The 25,199-nt window shown below is 54.6% G+C and overlaps 1 protein-coding gene across 1 annotated transcript in view; it reads left to right on the top strand.

The window, feature by feature from the left end:
- The first annotated feature begins 6,081 nt into the window (after positions 1–6,081).
- The window catches only part of KCNQ4 (potassium voltage-gated channel subfamily Q member 4), a 74,209-nt gene continuing 55,091 nt past the window's right edge, over positions 6,082–25,199 (top strand). The window contains exon 1 of the mRNA XM_026657103.2: positions 6,082–6,160. The gene's annotated coding sequence lies outside the window, so the exon portion shown is untranslated. The remainder of the gene's footprint in view (positions 6,161–25,199) is intronic.

The following is a 25,199-nucleotide window of genomic DNA, read 5'->3' as shown; positions in this document are numbered from 1 at the left end:
ACCAGGCTGGCCACTCCTGATCTAGATCTCAGGGGGGAAAACAAGAAGAATAAACAAACAAAACCCAATCCTTCAAGCCTTATTTTTACATTATAAAGATAACACCCAACTTGATTAAAAGTCCTTTGCTGGTCACCTTTAACTCTACCTCCATAACCCCTCATCCCTCCTGCAATCTGCTTTCATCAGTTCCACTGGAAACATAAATCTGCCTCCAGTGAGTGCACTGAACGAACAACAGCGGCTTTGAGGGTAGGCTGCTGTAAAATCCCCCCCCACACACACATACACACTATATTGGGCACAGGGTCAGTCACTGCCACATAGAAAGAGCATTTCACTGGTGGATCTTTGCATTCCTAGGATACAAGCCTCCAAAGTTCGAGCTAGCTGTACCCCTCATTTTATACCAATGATGAATAGCAACGTACTTTATCTGCCAGAGCGTCCTCGGCCCATACGCCTTACAGCAGGCAAGGAATTCCAGAATTATGTCATAGCTGCAGCATTCATAAAGAGATGACAGCCATCAGGAGTTCCACAATTACATCCTCCTGGGGCAGGGTGGCTAAGTCACAGAGCAGCAGCTGGAGAGAAGAATTAGATTCTGGGGGGAAGATCTGCAGAGACTGAATCAGTTCCTGGGGAATAACAACCAGCTGCTAAGAAGAAAGTGTCTCCTTACCGGCACATCGTCATGCCCGGTGGTGTTTGCATGACAATTTCCAGCGTGTCTGTGGGAGATGCGTGTGGGACAGCCGAAATGTCCGGATAATAGGGGCTTAGAGCGTGACTCCGCTCTGTCCTTTAATTACCCATCCACCCCTCATGCCCCAATTTTTCTTGGCAACTTTAGTCTTTGTATGACTCATGTCATGTTGTAACAGGGGGTCAGGATGAAATCTGCCCCTAGAAAAATCTCTATTTTTTACCTTTTAACCCCAAAGACTCCTTTTCCAGCTCCTGTTCCACAGTGCTACCACCTAGTCAGCTACCACATGTGGAGTAACTGGCTGGGGGGGGGGTGGAGCACCACTGTGGAACAGGGGCTGGGGGTTACAGAGGATCGCAAATTGAATAGGGGCAGGGCCAGCGCTTCCACTAGGCAACCCTAGGTGGTCGCCTAGGGCGGCAGGATTTGGGGGGCGGCATTTTGCCGCCCTCGGCGGAAATTCGGTGGTGGGGGGTCCTTCCGCTCCGGGTCTTTGGCGGAAATGCGGTGGCGGAGGGTCCTTCTGCTCCGGGTCTTCGGCGGAAATTTGGCGGCGGGTCCTTCGCTCGCTCCAGGACCCGCTGCCGAAGTGCCCCAAAGACGCAGAGCGGAAGGATCCCCCGCCGCCGAATGCTCAGAGAAGGAGCGCTGCCGCCTATGGCGGCAAAAACCCTGGTGCCGCTCCTGAATAGGGGTCAACAATGGGATGCAGTTGCAAAAAAGGCTAATATCATTCTGGGGTGTATTAACAGGAGTGGCGTACGTAAGACGTGGAGAGCAATTGTCCCACTCTGCTCAGCCCTGATGAGGCCTCAGCTGGAGTCTTGTATCCCGTTCTGGGGGCCACGCTTTAGGAAACCTGGGTAAACTGGAGAGAGTCCGGAGCAGAGCAACAAAAATGCTAAAAGCTTTAGAAAATCGGACCAACAAGGAAAGGTTAAAAACACTGGGCACATTTAACCTTGAGAAAAGAAGACCGAGGGGAGTCCTGATAAGTCTTTCAAATATGCGAAGGGCTGTTATAAAGAGGACGGTGATCAATTGTTCTCCGTGTCCCCTGAAAGTAGGACAAGAAGTAATTGGCTTTATCTTCAGCAAGGGACTTTTACGTTAAATAGTAGGAAAAAAACCTTTCTAACTCTCAGCTCTGGGACAGGCTTCCAAGGGAGGTTGTGGAATCTCTGTCATTGGAGGATTTTAAGGACAGGTGGGACAAACCCCTGTCAGGGCTGTCTAGGTTTACTTGGTCCTGCCTCAGCACCTCTTCAGGTCCCTTCCAGATTTCTATGAGTCTATGAATACACGAGGAGACTGGCTGGTTACCTGTGAATTCTCCAGCCTACAGTAACTCTTGCACTGGGATGCACCTGCCCAGCTGTTAAATTTAACCTGGCCCATTGGTTCCTCCCCAAGCCTTAGGCAGTGAGACCCAGATCCACCAAGCTCCTTCCTTCCATTAATAGCAATGCAAGTTAGGAGCCTAAATACCTTCCTAGATCTGGGTTTCACCCCTTCTCCTGCCTTTCCTGGATGCGAAGAGATTCATTCTGCTTCGCTCTCCATGTTGCAGCTTTCCCGAGTGTGCAAGCAGCTCGGGCGTGCGGGCAAATCCTTTGCGGGGAGAAGTATTAGGTGGCAAACGAATTATCTAGTCATTTATTTATTGCACGGGTTTCCGAAGCACCCAGCACATGCAGCGACGCTCCGTGGGGCCAGGCGCTTGGGCCAGGATCCTCAACCACCCTGATAAATAATTCACTAATCTAAGCCTTTAATTTTCACTCACGCTACTTCGCTTTCAGCAGCGTGGGCCCTGGGGTGCACTTGGGGGAAACTGGCTTTGAAAATAAAACCAGCTTCTTTAACCCCTTGGAGAGGAAGTGTGGCTGGGGCAGGGGAGAGGCGCTAGGCCTATGGCACATGCTGCTGACCCTCCCCCCGTCATGTCACATAGGGTAAATTGTTTAATCGCCCCGTGCCTCAGTTTCCCCATCTAAATTGGCGATCGTACCTGCCCCTCAGCGTCAGAGGGCTGTGAGGCTTAGCTCATGCAGATCCAAAGTGCTGGGAGATCTGCAGGTGAATGTTACGTTTAGAGGCTGCCCAGGAAATAAACCAATCAGAAATAAACCGGGTGTGGCCCAGTGCTGGTCCTGGGGCACGTACACAGGGCCCTGGTCCCACGGCTCAGCCCTTGAACTCTGAGAGTGTCTGAGTTCAGGGCGCACATGACACGGGCCACATGGCTGCCAGAGGCAAGCGGTGGTCGCTAGAAGCAGACACAGCCTAGCTTTAATAGTGGGAGAACTGCAGGGCCGGGCAGGGCCGGGGAGGGATTCTCAACAGTAGCCAGGAAGCATCCATCATCTCTCCTTCTCAGCTGGGGGAAAGTGGGGAAGTCTCTGTCCACTGCAATAAAAGACCCACAGCACGGGCGCGGCTGGCCCAGGTCAGCTGATTCAGGCTTGCGGGGTTTGGGTTGGGGGACTAGAAAACTGCAGGGTAGATATTGTGGCTCAGGCTGGAGCCTGGGCTCTGAAACCCAGGGGTGGTGGGGGCAGGTCTCAGTGCCTAGACTCCAGTCTGAGCCCCAACGTCTCCCCTGCAATGTTTAGCACCATGAGCCCCCGTCAATTGACCCAGGCTCTGAGACTTGGTGCTGAGGCGGTTTTATTGCAGTGTCTTTGTATCTTCTGTTGATTAACAAACACACCCATAGGGATTGCCAGAATGCACCAGACCGTGGTCCATCTAGGCCAGTTGCCTCTCTCAGAGAGTGGCTTCCACCAGCTGTGGCTGCAAAGGTGTAAGGAGATCAAGATAATTTGCTGCCCACAGATTGACACTTGAGCACCTGGCCTTTGCTTGGCCGGCCTGCCTGGTGAATCTGCCCACAGCACGCACCAGGATTGGTTTACAACAGAGTCCAGATGATCCAAGATCCCTTTCAAACAAGCTGCGGCCATGTCTCCCTGCTCTGCTGATTCCCTGTTTATTGGGGGTCCCAGTTCTCCAAACGTAGCTGGTGCCCCCAGAGCCTGTGTGGAGCATTCAGACCCCGCGCTCCCTGCCTGGCTTGCCCCAGCTGGCCCTCAGAGATGCTGAAGTTAAACAATCACAGATGGCTGATGTCTGGAACCAGTGGCAGATGATGCATTCCCCAGAGCCCGGTGAGCCATCAGGGAGTCAGTTTCCTTCGGCTGCAGGCGACGTGGGGTCTCTCTCTGGGAGTCGGAAGAGAACAGGCTGCCCGAAAGGCAAAGTGAAACTTGGCTGAAAGCACCAAGTTATATGTAAGTTACCCCATGGTCCAGTGCGCGTATCTCCTCTGCTGGGCTTCATGCAGAGGATGGAGTCTATTCCAGCTCCCGGCCGTAGGACACAATCCTTTAGCTCCAGTGGAGAGCCTGATGCTTTTAGCTCCGGAGGTCCCCAGTGTCGGCCAGGATGGACCGCGTGTTTATATGTGTTTCTAAGCCTTGCATGGCTCTGACATGGGTGCTGAGCTGGTTTCAGGGCTCAGGGCAAGTTGAGCCCAGATCTTCTGCACTATCCCAACCCTTTCCAGCCAGCCTCGGTCTCGCTGGGAGGGAGCTGCCGGGATAGGACGGCGTTTGGCTTTCGGGGCAAGGTGGTGGAATTTAGTGGGTTTTGACCGAATTTCACCTTTTGGGGGGGGGGGGGGTTTGTTGAACTTCAAAGAGAAGCTCAAGATGGTGGCCAAAGCTGAATGGCTGCAGAGCCCCTGCAGGCAGGAGCCAAAGAAACGGAACCCAGGACCTCCCCAGAGCTCTGCTGGACAGGTCACGGTGGGAAGGTGACAACTTAAACCCACAAAGCTGCAAGCAGCCTGCAGCCTCTTCCCTATTGCCGGGACCTACAATTGGTCGGGTTTTTAACAAGCGTTGCCAATCAGGCCCTCCCCTATTTGGAAACAGATTCTGATCCACTCCAGGTGAAGGCTGCCTGCTGGCATTAGAGAAAAGCAGTGCCACAGATATAAAAAACAGGTCTCAGAGGGGGAGCCGGGTTAGTCCCTATCAGCAAAAACAACCACGAGTCCTTGTGGCACCTTAGAGACTAACAAATGTATTTGGGCATAAGAATATAAAAAAGAATCCGTTGCAATGGCCAGACCAGAGCATCCAGCCCCTTTTCTGACACTGGCCAGCACTTCCCAGGAAGATGCCCTAGACCTTAAAACGCTGGATTATAGACCAAGCTCTCCAGGGGGAGGTTCCTTCCTGACCGCATGGGGTTTGCTTTGCGCCCTGAAGCATGAGGGTGTCTAACCCTGTTCATTCTTTACCTCCCCTCCGGGATCTGGCTGGAGGCCGATCAGCCCCAGAAATGCCTGACCCTTTACTGCGTAACCAGCTCACAGCGGTTTGGCTGTAGGATGGGGGGTGGGGGGGGGGACCACAGCGCTGGGCTGCGAGATACCAGCCCCGGACAGGTGGAGGAAGCTGGGAAGCGTCTGAGAGCCCAGCAGGCGGAGTCCCCACCCCCTCCGGCCCAGTAAGTCGTTGGGAAAAGGCCGGGCTGCGGGCAGGGAGGGGCTGGGGGAGGAGAGAAAGGGCCCGGGAGGAGGAGAGGTGACATGTGAGTGTAAGCAAAAGGCAGGTGGAAAATCGAGCGGCATGGAGAGGGGCCGGGGAGCGCCCGGGGCTGGGAGGGCGGCGGCGGCGGCTCCGAGTCCTGCGCGATTCGCTGCGCTTTGACACTAACCAGCCCCCCAGTGCCATGTAAACTGCAACTCTTGGAAACTTCGGCTGCTCTCCAGGCTTCGGCGCAGGAGCCTCGGGACGCGTCCGCCCCCCGCCGCCGAGCCGGGGAGCTGGGGGGGGGTCTCCCCGCGGCTGCGTGTCCCCCTCCAACGACATCGAATGGGCTGAAGCTGCGGGGCGTCCCGGGCTCCTTTCCCGGCCTCCTGCGGGGAGCGCGCCGGGCTCGGAGCCGGTCCAACTTGCAGGGGCGCGCGGTCCCCTCGCTGCCCGGGGCAGGAGCGCCAGGCAAGGGCCCCTTTGGGGAGCCAGGGGGCGCGCGGGGAGCTCCCCTCCCTCCGTCCCAGCCCGGGGCCCGGACTCGCCTGGAGCTCGGGCCATGAGGGGCCGGCCCGTCCCGGGGCCCCCCTCCGTGCCGTGAGCGCGCCATGGCCGGGCTGCAGCCGCCCGGCGAGGGGGACCTCTCCATGCTCTCGCCGCCCCCGGTCCCCGGCGACCCCCGGCGGGTGGAGTTCGTCGCCCTGACCGAGGTGCAGACGGAGAAGAACGAGCCGCCCGCGGGCAGCCCCCGGCGCCTGGGTCTGCTGGGGACCCCGCTGCCAGCGCCGCCCGGCGGGGCAGCCGCCCGCTCCGCCGCGCACAAGCGTTACCGGCGCCTGCAGAACTGTCTGTACAACGTGCTGGAGAGACCCCGCGGCTGGGCGTTCATCTACCACGCCTTCATGTGAGTCCGCCGGGCCCCCGCCCGCCCCCGCCCGGGGGGCGCCCATCCCCGTCCCCTCCAGCCTGACACCCAGCTACCCGCCTTCATGTGAGTCCGGGGGGCGCCCATCCCTGTCCCTGCCCAGGCGCGCCCATTCCCGTCCCCTCCAGCCTGACACCCAGCTACCCGCCTTCATGTGAGTCCGGGGGGCGCCCATCCCTGTCCCCGCCCAGGGGCGCCCATCCCCGTCCCCTCCAGCCTGACACCCAGCTACCCGCCTTCATGTGAGTCTGGGGGGCGCCCATCCCTGTCCCCCCCAACCTGACACTCAGCTACCTGCCTGGGATGGGTTCCCATCTGTGGGCCCCCCAACCTGTCCTTGCCCCCTGGCCCCTGGGTGCCTCCTGGCTGCCATTCCTTGGGGTGCCCCCAGCCTGACACCCATCCACCCACCTTCATGTGGCCCTGTCTGACCCCTAGGTCCCCAACTGCACCACATCCCTGGAGTGGTAGGGTCCAACATGTGAGTGGGGCCCCAGCCTGATCCTTCAGGAAAACCCCAACCTCAGAGCCCCCCAGGCCTGGCCCCATCTACACACCTTCATCCCAGTACTGGGCCAGGCTGGCTCATCTATAGGGGTCCCATCAACTAGCCCCCCCCATCTCCATCCTGACCCCTAATTCCCCAAGGACCAGCCCACCAATCTAATCCCCAGGAGGTCCCTCATCCTCCTTCCCCTGGGGTCATGCATTTGTGTGGCTCCCGCATAACGCCGCGGTCCACACCCCACAACGACCAGGCTCTTGTCTGAGTTCTGGATAGGGGAGCATCCCCGGTCCCCATCCCAGTCCTCACTGCACCACTCCAGTCTCCATAGTGGTACCAGTCTCCCAATGCTGGTCCCATGGGGCTCCTTTTAGTCTCCAGTCCCAGGTTTCATCTCCACTCCTTTCCACCAGTCCCCCTGTTTCTCCTTGCCCACTTCCTTTCTCTCAGGGCTGATTCCTACCCCGGCTTCTTTCCAGTCCTTCCTCTGCTCTACCCCTCTTCCACCAATGCCATCCTAACCCCGAAGTCCTTTCTTGATCCAATATCCACTAGCTTCTAGTCCTGATCCCCTTCCACCATTTCAGCCCACCTTTCACAATCAGTCTCTTCCTCCCAGATGGCTAGCTCTCTTGTCAATCCCCTTTCCACCTTAATCCCAACCCCCTCTAAAGAGTTCTGAACTGCCAGCAGAACCTGCTGGGGGAGTCCCCAGGGGTCCCCGTTCCTCTGTCTTGTCCCCATGTGAATGTAAAGAATCCACACCCGCTTGCACACAGCTTCCAAACTCTTCCAAAGTTTGCACTAGTTTCCTATGAATTCAGTTCACACCTTTCAAATCCGGGTACATATTGTTAACAGCCTAGGCTATGTTCCACTCCATTGACTAGTGCAGGGGTCGGCAACCTTTCAGAAGTGCTGTGCCGAGTCTTCATTTATTCACTCTAATTTAAGGTTTTGCGTGCCAGTCATACATTTTACCATTTTTAGAAGGTCTCTTTCTATAAGTCTATAATATATAACTAAACTATTGTTGTATGTAAAGTAAATAAGGGTTTTAAAATGTTTAAGAAGCTTCATATTAAATTAAATGCAGACCCCCCCCCCCCCCCGGACCGGTAGCCAGGACCCAGGCAGTGTGAGTGCCACTGAAAATCTGCTTGTGTGCCGCCTTCGGCACGCGTGCCATGGGTTGCCTATCCCTGGACTAGTGTGTTGCGTTTTCTACTAACATCTTATTTTGGGAGGAGGGGGGTTGGGTTACAAACAACTTTTGTGGCTTTAAAAAAAAAAGCGCTCCATTGTTTGAACAGATGAGGTGAGAATACCTCCCAGATCACTTCCTCTCAGTTTGTTTCTTTTTCAAATTTGAGATGGTATCTTCTGCTTTGCATGACTTCAAATAAAAAAGGTGGGTTTTTTTTAGTGTTAAACAACAATGTTGACAGTTTAGTAGCTTCAAGCCCTGGAATGGACCCAGAACATAAACACAGCTCGCTTTCTGGGTCTGCCTTCCCTAGATAGCAATTGGGCCAAAGGTTCTGTTGCTGTCATGAACTATGGCGTAGCTGTGATAATCCAGGAAAGCAAATGGAACCCCTGGGAAAAAAAACCTTCCCCAGCATGGTATTGTGGCCAAAGGGATATTGGTTGCTTAGTTTAGCTTGTTTCTGAAGAAACAAAAGATTTGTGTTAATCCCCCTTCGGACTTTGTCCCTAAAGTTTTCATTGACTGTTTGGAATTTTAAAATTTAAACACCAAAGCAGCTTAAACATAATAATAATAATAATTAATAAAGACCTAGAAATGGGATGAGTTGCCCTCCATTCTCACTTGGCGAGAAAACAAGAAATACCTTCAGTTGTCTGACTCTTTCTGTTTATTTTTCTTAAAATTCAAACCAAGGTTCTGGCCTAGAAAGAACTCTTCCTTTCCGAAAGGCAGGAGCAGTGCTGCCTTGGTCCTACAGGGATGGGCGCTAGAAAAACATAATAATCACGTAATGGATCTCTGGTGGGTGAGCTACCTGGTATGTACATGAGTCTGTTAATTTCATTAACAAACTCCCATTCTCGGGGATGGCAAAGGGAAGACAGCGTCATTTATCAAACTTCCCTTAGAAGGGAACGGACTTGTGTGTGCGTGCGCTGGGGAGACACGGAATGAAGAGTGATTGCGTTAGAGGACACCAGCTCAGCACTGCCTGTGACATAATTGGTTTTGTATAGAATGCAAGGCATTAATGATCAGTGCGTACCAGTGCAGTGCAGGCATTTCTTGGTTCAGCAGAAAGGGTAATTATTGCAGAACGAAAGGGGGACCAGGAGGCCTCCGAACCTTGCGTCGCTCCAGCGTCAGGTGGTGTTAATTTGGGGGGAATGGGGCTTGGACACAGAAAATTAGCGAGTTGTCTTTCTGCCTAATTAGATAGCTTGTGATTTCTTTGTGCTTAAAACAGTTGCAATGGGGCTCTGGGTAAATAGGAGGTCCATAAATCAAAGAGCAGGTGTTCTGTGTCCCAGAGGCACATTTTTTCCTCTTTTAAGTGGGTTATTTCAGCCAGCGCGCTCTTACCGTATTTCTCTTTAGTTGTACAAAGGCAAAGGAAGAAAAGGCAATAGGCAAACTCCCTGCCCTGATCCTGGAGTGCTAGCCCCCTTGGCAGAAGTGTTGGGAACCTCTTTCTGTAGGTAGAATGAATTAGGAACCAACCTCTTCCCCATGAAAGGGCCTTTCCATCCTCTCCCTGTGTGGAACGCCATTGGAATTACGCAGATCGGAATCCGGGGCTCGATCTGTAAGGGTGACTCAAACACTAGTCATTGCAACGCCAACTCTACGTGCCTTGCTGCCTGGCGAGGGTCACCCAGTCTCCCTGTTCCATGCCAGGGGAGTGTTAAGTGCCTAAAAAAGGACCCACAAAAGTCAGTGGCTGAGTGGGGACCTGCCTAAGCTAGCCAAGAGGAAATGCCAAGGAGAGGGATAGAGCAGAAGCCAAAGGGAGTTAGGCATCGGGGCTGGAGGGAGGATGCCTCCATCTGTTTGGGATTCGCAGCCATGCTGGGCACCTACACCCTTTCTCCCCAGGGGGAGGGAGGGGTTACAGAAGGAGGAGGAGTTCCCCTTGCCACATTTAGCTCAGCAGTTCGAACACTCGCCCAGGGAGTGGAGAGACTCAGAATCAAATCCACCCCACCCCCAGCCTTGTGTGGAGCAGGGACTTGGCTATCCCACCTTCCAAGTGAGCGCCCCAGCCACTGGGCGTAAGGAGCTCTGGGGCAGGTCTCTCTCCACGGCATAAATAGTCTATATTCCTTGGGCCAGAGAGAGATCTACTGTATATCCTGGTGACTGGATGCTCCACACCACACCACAGCTCCTCCTCCAGCAGCTCGCACCTCCTCCTCCTTGCTCTGTGCAAGGTCCTATCTGCTGGGTGGCCTCTGAAAACGCCTCTGGGGTCAGGCCCCACCGGTGAAATATGTCGGGCAATGCCGAGTGGGAGGATGCTGCTGGACTCAGAGTGAGCTGGGTGTCAAGGTTTATGTGGCATTCCACATGCCCGGCGGCAGAAATGTAGTCACCCTGGGGACTTTACGGGGGGGGGGGGGCGAGTTTGATGTCTAAGGGGTGTAGGTGCCCATGGGGTTAGGCAGCAGCTGGGTGGAGGCTTTGAGGCTCCACATTTTGGGCTTGGGTGCCTGAAGAGGCATTTAGGTTCCTAATTCCCCTTGTGGATCTAGCCCTTGATCTGCAAAGCAAGAGAGCCGAAAAATGCCGCTGAGCGATGAACGTGTGCACAGAAGGGGAAGTGTGGTTAAGTGGTGAGAGCGCATGACTGGGCGGAAGCACGGCTAGATCCTCTTCTAGGTTGGCTTTGTGCAAGTTGCAGGGGAGCTGCATCTCTGTGCCACTGTTTTCCCCAGAAGCACAACCCGGGCGCTACCACCGGGGCCTGGAAGAGAGGGCAGCAGCCTACCTCATTCATCCCTGTAAAGGGTGTGGAACTCTTCGGCTGAATGGGGTGCTACGGGGGCCGATTCTTACACCCCCTGGAAATCTGAGCAAAGCGTGTGAAGTGCAGAGTGCCTCAGACAGAGGATTCCGAGCCGCAGGTTTGCACATGTAAATAAATATCTATTTAGAGCCTTTCTGACGGCAGGTCCCTTCCTGTTTCGTTTTTCGCGATGCAAGGCGTATGTGGATTTCTCCCCCCGCTGTATTCTGTTTTAAAGCTCACAGAGTCTGAATGTCTTAGGAGGGGCCGTAGATTCTCCGTGCTGCAGCACGAATGAGCTTCCAAAGCACCCGAAGGTTTGCTGAGGCAGTGTGGGCTAGTGGGTAGTGCAGCGGGGCTGGGGAGACCAGGATTCTAGTCCCAGCTCTAAGACTGACCTCCTGTATGAGCTAGGGTGAACCTGTGCCCCTCTCTCTCCCTTCCCCCCTTTGTCTGCTCTATTTAGATGGTGAGCACTTCGGGACAGGGACTGTCTCTTGTGCTGTGTGTGTGAGCGGGAGAAGGGCTGGGGGATAATGACTACCTAGATCTGCTCTTAGTGGGGGGGTGTTGCGGCATTACTCTGCCCTTAGGAGAGAGTTGAGTGGGGAGAGGCTAGCCTGCTCCTCTGGTCTCCTCCGATAGCAGCGGGGTCCAATGCAGCCCCTTGGGATGCCCTTGGGGCTGTGTCCATGTCTATCGCTGGGTTCTGCCACAGGTGGGGCAAGCGGAAGCCCTGGACTTGTCTCCCCTAGTCGCTGTTCAAGGCCTACTGAGGCCTCGTGGGAAAACCCTGCTGAGCGGTCTCTGGGGAGATCACTCTGCTCCCAGAACAGTGCCAACGTCCTGAGCTGCGGTTGGCTTCATTTTATTTCATTTTTTCCTCCTTCCGCTTCCCTCTTAATTTGCTCCAGGTGTTTTCATGGAGGTGGAATGGGGAGAGCGGAGGGGAAGCTCCCAAAGATGCTCTTTATTCTGTGCCTGGCTAATTTTGGGTTGGGGGGACCCGTAGTTTGGCCTGCAGTGCCATTAACCCGCAGCGTGGTGTCTCATGAGACCCAGCCAGGAGAGTTGAAGCTGCAGGAAGCTTCTCCCAGACCAACCAGCGTTTGACCTGACCCATCCGCTGGATCTTCCGAAGCAGGAATGTTTCTAGCCAGGGTTTACGCGGTGCTTGAGCAGCGATTTGAACTCCCCTGGGGAAGCTTTTGCTAAATTGGCGTGTGGGTAGCAATTGGACTCTGGTCCCAAAGTGCCTGTCCTCTCCCCGGGAGACCCGTCGGGATCGAACGCGATGAGAGAAAGCGCCCCTGGATTTGAATCTGAGAAGAGGGAAAGGAAGTTGCTTGTTGCTGTGAGAATATCTCCAGGAAACGAGGAACTACATCAGACTGGGAATCGGGACACCTGCCTTCTGATCCCGGCTCTACCCGTGACCTTGGGCAAAGTCAGTTCCCTCCCACCTCCTCTGGCCTCAGTTTCCCCATCTTACAGCTGGAAAGCATGGTATTTCCCTATGCTTTTTTTTTTTTAAAGCGCATGGAGCTCTCTGGCTGGAAGAGCCTTGTGGAAGTGCTGAGTGTTATGTACCCACTGATGTGCCTGTGCTAACCACCGGTCCCGCTGCACCATGCAGTTGGCTGCTCTATCTGCAGGCCCAGAGCACGTTCTTCAAGCTGGACCATGCGCTCGATTCCTGTGGGCACAGGAGGAAGCTCCGCAGGCAGCCACCGGTGCATCTGTGCTCTCCCTGCTCCGGCCCCTTTCACAAGACAGCGTTATCCAGGCACGAGGTGTGTTGCAGCTTGTAGAAGTCACAGCTGGCAGGTACCGCTGTGGGGGCCAAAGTAGTGGGGCTGGGGGTGGGGAATGGAAGACTGGAGCGGAGGGGGGTGAGCGGTTGGAGACGCATGATTGGGAGAGGACAGGAGGGGTTTGGCGTCCGAGAGTGGGAGACCCCCGCCTCCCACACACACACCCCACACCTAAAAATAGCGAAGATCGGCACCAACCAGAAAGGGTAAGGCTGAGTGTCCAGGCTGCTGTATACCTGTCTATGCACATGTATGTGCTAAGCATGTCCGTGCTGTGCGTGCATCCCGTGCCTTTTGGCGTGTGGTTGTGTTTAGCTCTCGCTGCCAGAGCCCAAGCCACGCCGGTTTAGTGCCGGGCCGTCAGACGCAGCCAGGAGGTCACCACCGTGCTGCCCCATCTTGGTTTTGGGGAGCTATAATGCAATGGGAACAGAACGTACGAACTGGGAACAGAATGTATGAGTCAGAGCCTGTTAAGAGGGGAAGAAAGTGGGGCTGATTTAAGCTAGCCTGGTGAGACGGCAGGATGGATTTGTCACTTGATAACAGGGCATCTGCATTCCCGGGGGAGATCAGACAGGAGCCGGTCTGCCATCTGTAACTCTTCTCGGGACCCTCAAAGTCATTCGCTGGGGTGGTTTTTTTCTTTGTTTGTTTGTTTGTTGTTGGGTTTTTTTGTGTGTGTGCAAATGTTGGGCTAGAAACAGAGATCCTCCTGCGAGGAATTAATGGTGGCAGCTGGCGTGGAAGGGTTGGTAGTTGTGTATTACACAGGTTTTGCTGTGCTCTGAAAGAAGAAAGGGAAGGAGAATCTTGCTTTCAGAGAGTAATGAGAGTGGTGCACACACACACACGCACGCCATCCAGGCCCTCCTTCTCCCCCACCCCCTCTAAAAATAACTCCAGTGGAACAAGACTATCCATTAGCACCCCTAGTACAGCGCTGCCAAGCAAGATGCCGTACTAGGGGCGCTACCCACCTGCCCATCCCGATTCCCGTTAGGTCCTTGAGGAAGGGCACGTTTAGACTTCGTCATGGAAGCTGGAGAACGAGCTCCTCGCTAGCCAGATCCTCCTCCTGCCACATCCCACGTGGGGTTCTGGAAGCCTTCAAACGAGACTCCGAGCTCCTGGAAGAGGGACTGCGTTCTCTCTCTGTCTTCGCTCATCTGCGCCACTTCCATGCCTATGCAATAGCTTCTGTTTCCCTGCCAGGCCTTGCTGGGAAGGATTAGTGCCAGGGGACTCCTGTCGAATGAGCTCACAAAGAGGGGGTGGGGGGGGGCAGAGTGTAGCAATCCACAATGAAACTCTCCAGGACACCGAGTTCAGGGTTTGCCCTGGACCTGTGCGTACAGGCAGCAAGGTCCCCACCATACCTGCCCCAGCAACGGCTAATGGTCTGTGGCTGGTAGGACCCCTGTTTGTGACCTTTACCGTGAGATGTGTTGTTGCGTCACAAACTTGGCCTCGAGACCGTGATGTGGAGTCAGGGAAAGGATTACACGCCCTGCCTTGGAAACTAGTTCTGTGCTGCTACCAGGTTTTTTTTCTTGTTGGCCGTCTTGTCTTCTAGATTGCAAGTTCTTCGGGGCAGGGACCGACTACCCTAGGTGTGTACAGCTCCTAGCCCCGACCCTGACTGCGACCAGAGTACAAAGAACTAATAACTAGCAAACCTGGCAAGATACCACTTTTCTTCTCAAAGGGGGCTGGGGGAGGCAGTGGGACTGATGTCGAAGGCAGGGGATGCTCTTGTAGCATGGGGCAGATCATGTCTCCAAAGCCCTGAATAATTGTGAATCCCGTTGATTAAGGTAGTGCCTCTGGGCCAGCCAGGAGCGGGGCACCCTGTGCTAGGTGCTGCACGTGCACAGAACAGTAGGCAGTCTCTGCCCTGAATAGTTTGCAGTCTGAATCTGTACAATCCCATCCCTCTTCACATATTGTTAGAGCTGGCCAGAAATCTGTGTGCAGGGTGAGGGGAGCGTAGTGTGTCTCTTTCTGCCCCTTTCTTCACCCCCCAACATTAACTCCGGTCTCCGGTCTCTCTTTTGGTGGACTTCTTTCTATAAATACCAGCGCCGCTTGGCGATGGATACAGGAAGTTGACACGGCTTCACCCCAATGCTGCAGCTCTCCACGCTTTGGAGAGCTCTCTTGGGACGGTGGTTCTGAGTGCTCTCGCAGATCTGCCTAATCTCCGTGGCCCTCAAAGGGGAAACCTTAGACTGGAACTTAGAGAAACCCTAAAAGTTGTTCCGTGTCCCCCAGATATTTAAAATCCTGCAGGCCGAGAGCTGTGGGCTAAATCGGATCTCCACTCTCTGCTTAGGGGCTATGCTCAGATTGCATACACGGGTCTGGAGGTGCCCGGGACAGGTGCATAGGTGCTGGGAGGTCTGGTTGCTCTCCCCATCTGCCCCAGCGTTGCGACGTGGTGCACAGCTGTATCTAGGATCACAACAGCTTGATAGGGTTTGCTGCTGGGCTGGGATCTTAAGCATCAGAGCCTTCATTTTTGGGTGGATTTGGACGTGTTTTATGTTCAGGATGTTGAAGCCAGTAACTTAAAGGGTGCGATCAATTTAAGCTCCGTCTACCATGGTAGTGACCCTATAAAACCTCCAGGAAGTTACTGTAGCGAGCGCCCAGTGTAGACATGCGTTTTGCTACCAGCATTTCCTTGACTGTGCGGGCTGCTCCTGTCTGTCCTGCTTTTCATAATTGCATCGTCAAGATGGGGGAGTTAACGTTTCACGTCGAAAGGGCAGCGCTGAGGCAAAGAAAGTGACTTGCTCAGGCTCAGCGGGAGAGCTGAGGACAGACGCTCGGCTTGTGACATAGACCTGGGCGCTGTCATCTTGGAGGACTGTGGAAATAGGGTATTAAATGGAACTATACACTGTGGAATGAAATGCTCCCCTCTGTTAAAACCGGTTTAAGATCCCAAATCCAGGTCTCAAATGTGAGTCTCTTTCCATTGGTAAACTGAGGATCTGGGCCATAGTCTCTATAAATTGGGACAAAATTCCTTCTCTTGTCTGTATCTCGATAGATGTATGTACAGTGCCTAGCACAGTGGGGCCCCAAACTTGGTTGAGGCTGTTTATATGTACTGAGGTTGCACCTAAGAGCTCCAGTATGGACTAGGGCCCCGCTGTGCTAGGCGCTGTACAACCACAGAACAAAAAGAGCCCCAAAGAGCTTACGATCTGAACGCTCCATTGCAGCTCTTAGTTGCTACTATAATTGAAATAAGAACCGGACTCTAAATGTATTTTGGGAGGGGGGGGGGAAACCGCCTGTAACTTTTCCGTTCCCACAACATCTCTCAGCAGCAGCTGCCACTGCGCTTCCTGGGCCAGAAGTGTCAAAATTACCTGCAACTGCCTGGCATTCCCTGGCCACGATCAGCCAAAGGCAGGGATCTGGTGAGACGTCTGTTTTCCTGCAAGCTTTCCGGTCCTGTGTTTTTTGCAAACTCCAGTAGTTCGGATAAGTTACACACACACACACCCTGCCTCATGGTGCTCACCGGACCTGAACCTCAGACCCCCTTTTGCAGTTGCCTAGTCACTTTCCATATTGCTGCTCTGAAAGAACCGGGTTCCTACTAGCTTATATTAATGGTTATGAAACTGCCGGGCCCTGAAAACTTGGCTCAGCAGAATTTGCTTTCCTAGAGGAGTGTTTCATTAGAAGAGCAATTTGACCAGGAGCAAATTACAGAAGATTGAACCAATAACAATAACAAAACCAAACCCCTTAAATTTATAATTCTCCCCCCACCCCCATGCTCAGCTGCAGTCCGCGGACCTGTTCGCTTTGCTTCCCTTGTTAGTGTTGATTTGATGCATTTTACCTCCAGCCCTTCTTGTTAAAACCTCACCTGTGTGTCTGGAGTTCAGGACGCGATCAGAGGGAGAAGGCAAATGGGAACCTACTAGGGATTGTTTGTGCATCTCTTACGCTGCCTAACGAAAGCCTGGCACCCCAGAGAGCTGTTGCATTTGTGGGGCCCCATCCTGTCTCCTTGCATGTGTACCTAGGAAGGGTTTTGAAAGTAATTCAGCTTCAACAAAGATGATCAAAAATATGCAATAGAACATTTCTCTCTCTCCCTTAGCTGGAGACCCTGGGCAAGTCCAGTCTGGTGGTAGCCTCCAAGTCATGAGTCCAGAGTTCTAATCCTGATTCTGACACTACCTTCCTGTGTGGCCCTTGGGAATCTCACATAGCAGCTCTGTGCCTCAGTTTCCCCATCTATATTATGGGGGTAATATTGACCTGAAGGGGAATTAGCTGGATACGCCCTTGCTGGTGCAGGGCAGTTTTCACACATGCCCCCAGGCCGGTGGGGGATTCACCCCTGGGTCTGGGGGAAGACAGGGGTGGCTTACCCTGGAGCTTGACTCTGCAGCCACGGCTCCACAAGATGAGGCCACCTGGGAGATGCTCTGAATCAGAGGCTTTGGCCATATACATCCTCACTGATCAGCCCCATCCAGCCCCATCCACTGTGCAGCTGCTAAGGTTGCAAACACCTTGTCCTACTACTGCCCCAATCCCCAGGTGGACTTTCCATCCTGGGGGGGCTCCACTTCTGTGTGCCAGGACCGGGGGATAAATCAAGGCCTGTGTCTGCCCAGCGCTTTGAAGATGAAGCCAGCTAGCAACGAGCGAAAGGTTTTTCTTAACTTTGCTGATTTGAACTTTTGCCTCTGCAACTCCTTGCACTGAAACGAAGAACCACTTCCCCTGTTGGCTGCAATTTCAGCCTGGCTGGGCATTGCCCAGAGCCAGCCCTAAACACCCTCCCCTGTCGGTGGGAGAGTTGTCTGTGCATGGGCCATGCAGCCGGGCCTGAGCTGCTGATTCTCTTGGGGCCTGGTCTAGCCGGGACGTTACTGCCTGGCAAGCCAGGGTGTGAATCTACAGGGCTAGCCGGCTTCACGGTGACAATCTTGTGTCTCTTGCAGGTACAGTATGTCCCTTTTTGGACCCTGGAACTGCTCAGGCAGCCTAGGTGAACATGGGGGATGAAACCAAGGCAGGCACCGATGTTAAGTGTTTCTGATCCCTCCTAGCAAACGCTGTAACACGCTGGCTGGGAACCAGGCTGCTGACAGCTGATATTTTCTGGTGGTTCTTTTTATTATTATTCCCTTGCATCCTATTACTACAGAGACTTGCGCAGAGCAGCAGCCGATTTCCTCTGCCCCAGCGGCTCACTTTCCCATGCAAGCCAGGCAGCAGGGGCTGAATTTGACCCTTAGCTGGGTGGGATGTGGATGGGGAACCTTGCCTCAGAGGCACCTTGAGTGAGATGCCAGCTGGGCAGTACGCAGGCAGCACGAGCAATAGGCCGGGCGAGGCTGCTGCTGAAACGGGCAAAACGTGGCAAACAGCCAGTCAAGCCCCTTCGGAAACAGAGCGTTATCAAAGTGACCAAGCCAGTGTGTCCGTCGTAACGTACGGCAGCCCTGTGTCCATCGCCACGAGGTAGCTCAGAGGAGGGACAGCCTTGAGGTTAACACACTGGCCTGGGACTCAGGAGATCGGGGTTCTGCTATGGGCTCTCTGTGGGAGTCACTTAATCTCTCTGTGTCTCTATTTCCCAGCTGGGAAATGGGGATAAAAGTACGTGTCTATTTAGATTGCAAGCTCTCGGCGGCAGGGCCCGTCTCTCGCTGCATCTGCATCGCATAGCACTGTGCGGGCCCTCGCACAGCTGGACCAGTAAGGGTTTGTCTACACTTCCCACTGAGCCCAGGTCTACGGAACCTGGACTTGGTAGTTCCAGGCCTGTACTTGAGCGTCCACATTGCATGGCGAATCTGGATTTACAGTTGCTGGACTCTGGTCTTGCAGCCCTGCTAATGTGTCCACACCACACAGTCCTTCTCACTCGGGTCTGCGGCTTGACCTGGGGCCACTCTGCAAAATGACCGGGCTTGGACCCTCGTCAGAGCAGGACCCAGGCTCCGATCCCGCCTCCCTCCCCAGCAGGAGTCTAAGACCTGGGTCCTGAGTGCTGGCTGACCCAAGTCACACTGATTTGGGTGTGGTTGGAAGAGGGTTGGGCTCAGCGTGAGTCCGAGCCTGGGCTTAGCGTGCAATGGAGACGTACCCGCAGATGCTACCGTAACACTAATGAGAAGTCAGGCACTGCTGTTTTTTAATGATACCGTCTGTGTGTTAGTCCCCCTATGGCTCCGCTAAATTGGCGCGGGACGTTGGCAAACAGATGGACTCTCCCTTCGCTCGCTGCTGCCGTTCCGTACTGAAGAAGCTCTCTTAAGCGAGCGAGCGGGGGATTAAACATGCATAAGCTCCGGCCACCACTTAATGCACAGGCACAGCGGCTCCACTGAACCAGGCCAATGCTTTTCCTGGGTAGCAATAGTGGAGTGTATTTAATAGGACCGGCACACGCCCATTCAGCGTCTTTATTCCCCCGTTTTTAAATCTGATTTTGGGGGGGAGGTGTGGGGAACGGAAGAGGGAGAAAGCAGAGGGTTTGCCAGCCACATTCCACCTGATTTAGCTCACTAACACTCATGGACAAACTAACTCTTGGGGCACTGTCTTTTATACGGTGCCTGGCCAATAGCACCTTCAGCCCCGATGCTCTCAAAGCACAGCACGTATGCAACAAATTCATCTCTGTAGTATCGGAGCGCTGGCTCCCGCCTGTTAATGTGTTAGCCTCATCGCACTCCTGTGCAGCAGGGCTATTATCCCTAGACAGAAGGGAAACTGAGGCATAGAACGACTACGTGACTTGCCCAAGGTCATGCAGGAAGTCTGTGGCAGAGGAGGGACGTGAACCCAAGTCCTAGAGTAGCGACCTAACTGTTAGGATGTCTTCCTCTTCATTAAGGCTCACTACCCCCTGTGAACATTGTCCCTAAGAAGCTGAGGAGCAGAGAGCTTAAGGCCCCCTGGTTTGGGGTTACTTAGTGATTGGGTGCCCTCCCCCCACCCTAGGGCCTGATTTCCGGAGGTCATCGCGGGTTGCTCAGCGCTTGTGAAAGTGAGACCCTACAGTTGCGGACCTAAGACCCCCCAAACCAGTGACCACTCTTGCAGATCCTGGTCCGACGATTTGGCTAGCTCAGACGAGATGTTTGTGGCCTCCCGTGGGCCGGAGCCCAGGCCTCCTGACTCCGCAAGAGCAGACCTTGAGGTTTTAAAAATCGCAGTGAGGCACTCATCTCCTCCCACAGGAAGTGCATGCGCTCTGTCCCGGGGGCCTTGCTCTATAATGAATGGGCCGAGGGGAGCGAGAGCACCGGGAGTAAACGTGTGCCATGAAATATTTAGAGCGTCCTTCCTCGGATTGAGTTTCAGCAGTCCCTCTCCGCGCATTACCGTCAGGGTGCGTGGGCTGAGATGATGGATGGACTCTGCGGATTGGTGCTCTGCCACTGAAGGGTATGGATGGGGAGAAGGATGGGCTGTGGACTGGATGGCCTAGGGGAAGCCAGGAGTCTCCCCAGGAGATGATTTGTGTCAACAGGGACTCTGGTGGCGAGCAGGGGTTCCCATCTGATGGCAGGGCGTGGCCAATACGCCCTCTCTAGTGTCAGAGGCTGTGCACGCAGCCGCTATCCCAGAGCCCAGCACAGGCACTGCACTCGCCTAAGTAGCCCCTGTGCTGCCTGCCCCGGCCCCACACCTTGGGTGGTCCCTCATAGCCGTGCCGGGAGGATGTGAAATGCCGCTAGGTCAGAACGCTGCACTTGGTACATGCACGAGAGGTGCCGGGCAGGGCCTCTAGCTTCTTGCTCTGTAAAGAGAGGGGAGGTTGTTCCTGCTCACCAATTCCTGGGACTTAGGACTGCTAAGCTCTGCCACTGATTCGCTGCAAAACCTTGATCAAGTCACTTAATCTTCCCGCGTTGTGGCATCCTCATCTGTAAAATGCGAGGCTACTGAGCTGATCAGGAGGCAGCTGGAGGGTTTGCTTGATGTTTGTAAAGTACTCTGGTATCCTTGGGAGGGAAAGCCGCTGTGTGCAGTCATGTTCTCTAGCGCGGGGAGGCAGACAGAGTTGTAGAGGTGGCTCTTTGGAGAGGCAGTGGGTGAGCCGACTGGCTGCCGGTTTGGCGTTTCAGAGGCCGAAGGGATGTTACTGGTTATTTACGGCCGTGCCTGCTGGGCTGGCAGCCTCTAACCCTGGATCATTCTGCGGCTTCTTCCCACCTCTCCCTGGCTCCTGCGGTTTTGTAAGAAGAACCTGGGAAGTGGCAGCTTGAGGCTGGCACCTGCGTCTCTTGCATCATCTGGCAGAGACCACATGGGACTGTTTCCATCCTCTGGAGCTCAAGCGTGTCTCTCTGTAACGGGCCACCTGGCATCCACTGGCCCAGGAGTGTGGGCATTGGGTCCTCTCCAGAGCCGTTCATTCCTGCAAGAGAAGGGGGTCTTTTAAAAAGCACTCTCAAATGGCCTGACCCCACACTACTTGCCCAGACACAATTCCCACTGACTTAACTGCCTCCGTCATTGGCTGGGCAGTTTTCCCAGGGCAAGGATAGGCCCAAAGTGTATTTAAAAGGAGTACTCAGCCAAGCGTGGTTTCCATGTGCCGGGGGTGGGTCCGTGACAGAGCACTGGGTGTTTGGAGAATGTAAAGAAACTCTTGCCTGATAGCAGACGCGTCCCAGAGAATCCAAGCAGCTGGAGACGGTGTTTTGAAGAGGTTTTTAAGACTAGGTTGGACAACTCCCTGCCTTAGCGTGGGAGGGGCTGGACTAGATGACCTCTCGCGGTCCCTTCCCGCCCTACACTTCTGTGATTCAGTGAGGGTCACTTACAGGGCAGCTCAGCTCCCAGGCGGTGGATTTGTCTTGCGGTGTGAGTGGCAGAGACCCATCCCCGAGCCATCCCCCACACTCCATGGGGTGGCCCCCTCCATACGGCGGGTAGGAGCCGTGGCAGTTTCACTTCAAAGGGGCTTGTGCTGACCCTCGTCTTTGTGTGTTTCACTCACGTTTTAAAAAAATAGGTTTTGTTTGTTTCATTTGGAGTCTGAATGAACCAAAGGTCAAAACTTAGCCCCCAGCCTCCTTTGTTTAACAAACCCAGTTTCCACCCAAACCCACAGATCAGGGCACCTGTCTCTGTCCAAACTCGACCGTGGTTTGCACACCCCTCACTAAACTGGCCCCAGATTTCAGCTTGATTATAATCACCCCGCCAAATTGGGTGATTCTCCTGGATCCCTCTCTAGCATTTCGATTCTCTCTAGTGGTGGTTGTTACGAGAACAGATTGACAGCTTCCCAATCCAAGCCTCCCTGAGCCAGGCTGCCGTCCTGTGACACTCTGTTCTGGCAGGTCAGTGGCCTTGAGAAAGGGATGGGGTGACGGGGACCCTACCACGAGGTAGGGAGTGGTGGGGATGTTGGTGGAAGGGAGAGAGCTTTCCAGCTCTGCTTTCCAGTCCCAGGGGGCTGGTGGGAGAGACGGATGCAGAGCGGGGAGGCGATTTGGGATTGGATGGTTGTCATTGGGAGTGTCTCTGAAAGCCTCTCATGCCCAATACCCGTCTTTCTCGCTCACAGGAACTCTGCCAGGAAAGGTTCCCATTACAGCTGGCCTGTGTCCCGTCAATCCCCTGCCTATCAAATGGCCGGGATGCTTTGGGTGCAATATTCCCTCTCTCAGGCATCCGGTCTCACAGGAGCCTTTTTCCGTTGCTTTGTTCCCTAGCCGTTGGCCCCATATCTCAGCTCTTCTCTCCAAGGGTCTGTGGCCAGGAGCAGCAGCCTCTCTGCCTGGGTAGAAATATCCTACAAGTACCTTGGTTTTGCATTTCTCTGGAGCCTTGTGCCCAAGCAGCTCAAATCTGCCCTTTGAGATGCTCTGGGGATCGGTTACAGTTTCTCAGAGTGTCTGCACAGTGAGAAACCCTCTGAGTCTCAGAGCCCAGGCCAGCTGACTTGGCCTCACGCTACAGGGCTAAAAACAGCCTTGGAGATGTTCCGGATCGGACTGGAGCCTGGGCTCTGAGCCCCTCCCCGCTGCTCCGGGTTTCAGAGCTCGATCAGAACACCTACACAGCTGTTTTTAGCCCCGGAGCATCAGCCTGAGTCAGTTGACCTGGGCTCCGAGCCTTGCTGCCCTGGGTGGTTTTTGCTGTGTTGACGTACCTTCAGTAACCTTCTCTAATTTACTTCCTTCTCTGTGCCTCACTCACCCCATCTGTGAAATAGAGAGAAGTGTACTGACCCACATTTGAGAGTCGGAGCTGCAGCCAGCTCTGGGGTGGAAGTTGACAGCAGTTTAACAGCCACAAAACACTACCCAACAATTCCGGCCTGGAAGTGAAGAGGAACAACTTATCCATTTGACAGTTCAGGGGGATTTTAGGAAGGCAGAATATAATGATCTGCTTGGAGTTTGGCCCCCCCACCCCTCCTTAGGATCTTGGAGTGAAAAATGTTATGGGGAAGGAACAACAACAAAAAAAGGCCAATACTGCAGTTTCCCAGGCCTGATGCATCGCCACCAATGCGTAAAATTAAGTGACTAAGCCACAAAGTGAAACTGTGGATTGATTTTCCCCCCCCCCCCGGCCTTCTACTGCTAGATTCCACTCTCCACACCCAGCCTTTGCTAAGCTCCAGTGCAGCCAGCTACCTCTCGCCTGGAACCCCCCAGGGCTCAGCTCAGCCCCCCCACTCCCCCGTGTACAACAGGTGCCCCGACTGGCATTGCTCTTGCAGGACAACGAGAATACTGCAGTTTACAACGGCGGGGGGGAGATCTCCCATTTGATTCCCCCCTACCGTTCCCAGCAGAGGCTTGGCGCTTAGGCACACTTAGAGTTATATTTTAGTGCTAAGCCGAGATCCCCTGGGACTGAGTGCAAGGAAAATGGCTGAGTCAGCACAAGGAATCTGCTTTCTCTCGCTTCCTGTTCTTCTGTAATTGGGTCCCTCTGTGTTGAGGCCTGGATTGTTCAGAAGGCGGCTGGACCCCGAGGGCAGCCTTTTGCCTCTAGGTCACCAGTTCAAATCCAGCCCAGGTTGGCAGTGAGACCGCTGGCTCTCAGACCCGCCAGATCGTAGCCTTCCATGCCAGAACCATTCCGAGGTACACCCTTTCCCTGCACCTCAGACGCTTCGTTAGCCAATTAACCCAACTGCCCTTCTGAAAAGCTCCAGGCATCTCCCTCAGCCTTGTTCTCCATTCTCACGCTCGCCAACCTTTCAGAAACTGCAGCCTCTCAGCCTTTGAATGCAGCTGCCTCGCGGATCGTTTTACTCCCGAATCCTCCATCCCGATGGTGCCGGCGTTTTGGGAACGTTCTTGTGCCCATTCCCTAGGACAAAGGGAACGTTAGGTCTCTCTGCTCCGTCCTTTCCCCGTGCGCAGGCTTGGGGTGGGGGGAGAGATTTTACAGGGCGCGGCGCGGGGGCAGGTTAGGGTTTGAGACACAGCAGCAGAGCTGCATGGGGACAGAGGATGTTGCGGCTTCGAATGAAGGTGTGTTAGCAGGACTGGAACAGCAGCAGGTCAAGATTGATGTGTGAATTTTGGGTATGTAGTTTGCCAAGTGTGTTCCTGCTTTGTGGCATATTCCCCCCAATTAAGAGGAAAGGGCGGTGGGAAATGGCCACTCTACCGGCTCCTTTCTGCCCCACCAAACCCTGCTTCTAAGTGGCTGTCCTCTCAGACCGGTCTGTCACTGGTTCTCCCGGGCCCAGCCTCACCTGGGTAACTTCGTTTGCAAGAGCCCTCTGCAATGTTACTTTTCCCCAGGGATCACTTTGTCCACTGGGCACAGGCCAGGAAAGGCGAGATGTCGCTTTATCCCAGAGCAGGCCAGAATCCCAGAGGTGCCAAGATAGCGTACGGTTACATATTGCCCTCCCCGGCCAGTGCCTTTTCTGCTGTCCTGCCTGAGAGGAGCAGCAAGGTCTGCTCCTCTGTCTACAGGCCACAGCCCGAGGTCCTCCCCACTGGAGCCCTCAGGGAATCTGGCTACGTCCCTCTGGATTTGGGCCTGCAGTTCTATGCAATTGAACAGAACCCCGCCTCAGAGGCACAGCCACGACTCCCGGTCCCGGCTTGGGCTGGTTCTGCGCCAGCCCCCCGGAGGCGAAAGGCTCTATATCCCGTTACGGCCATTGCAAAAAGTAACCCGTCCCCACGGTGGCCGGTCACCATCCCAGGATGGAAGCAGAAGGACGCTAGGCGGCACCCTCAGATCCGAGCACTAACCCCCTGCGCTTTCCCTCTCAAGACGCCCTGGCGTTGGTTGCCTGGCGGAGCACGAGGCCTGCTTGCGCTCACCCTATTTTTATGTATTTTCCTTGGCAGGTTTGGGCCGGCTTGGGAGGAGAGCGGGGCTCTCGCTGCACTGAGCGATGCAGCTGTCTCTGCGCGTCAGGCTCGGGTCCTTTGTTTCTGGGAAGGAGCCTGCTTCTTATGGTGCCAAGGGCTTTACTCCCGGGCAATCCAGGGAGCTGCTAGCAGCCCCATCTCTGCTGCTGCCCCCCCGCTGCTGGGTCCTGCCCTGCCTGGAAAGCACCTGCCTCTATGCAGAGCTATTGAAATAAAGGCTGGCGAAAGCAGGTCGGGGAAGAGAGCGAGCCGGTTACTGCGAGAGACACCTGCGCTCCTCCGCAGCTCATAGGGTGGCCTCCCCCACTCGCACGTGGGGACGTGCTCTGCCTCGTGCAT

Source organism: Terrapene carolina, unplaced genomic scaffold (genome assembly GCF_002925995.2).
Source record: "Terrapene carolina triunguis isolate 2854851 unplaced genomic scaffold, T_m_triunguis-2.0 Scaffold236, whole genome shotgun sequence".
Taxonomy (NCBI): domain Eukaryota; kingdom Metazoa; phylum Chordata; order Testudines; family Emydidae; genus Terrapene; species Terrapene triunguis.
This window is presented reverse-complemented; position numbering and strand designations above follow the sequence as displayed.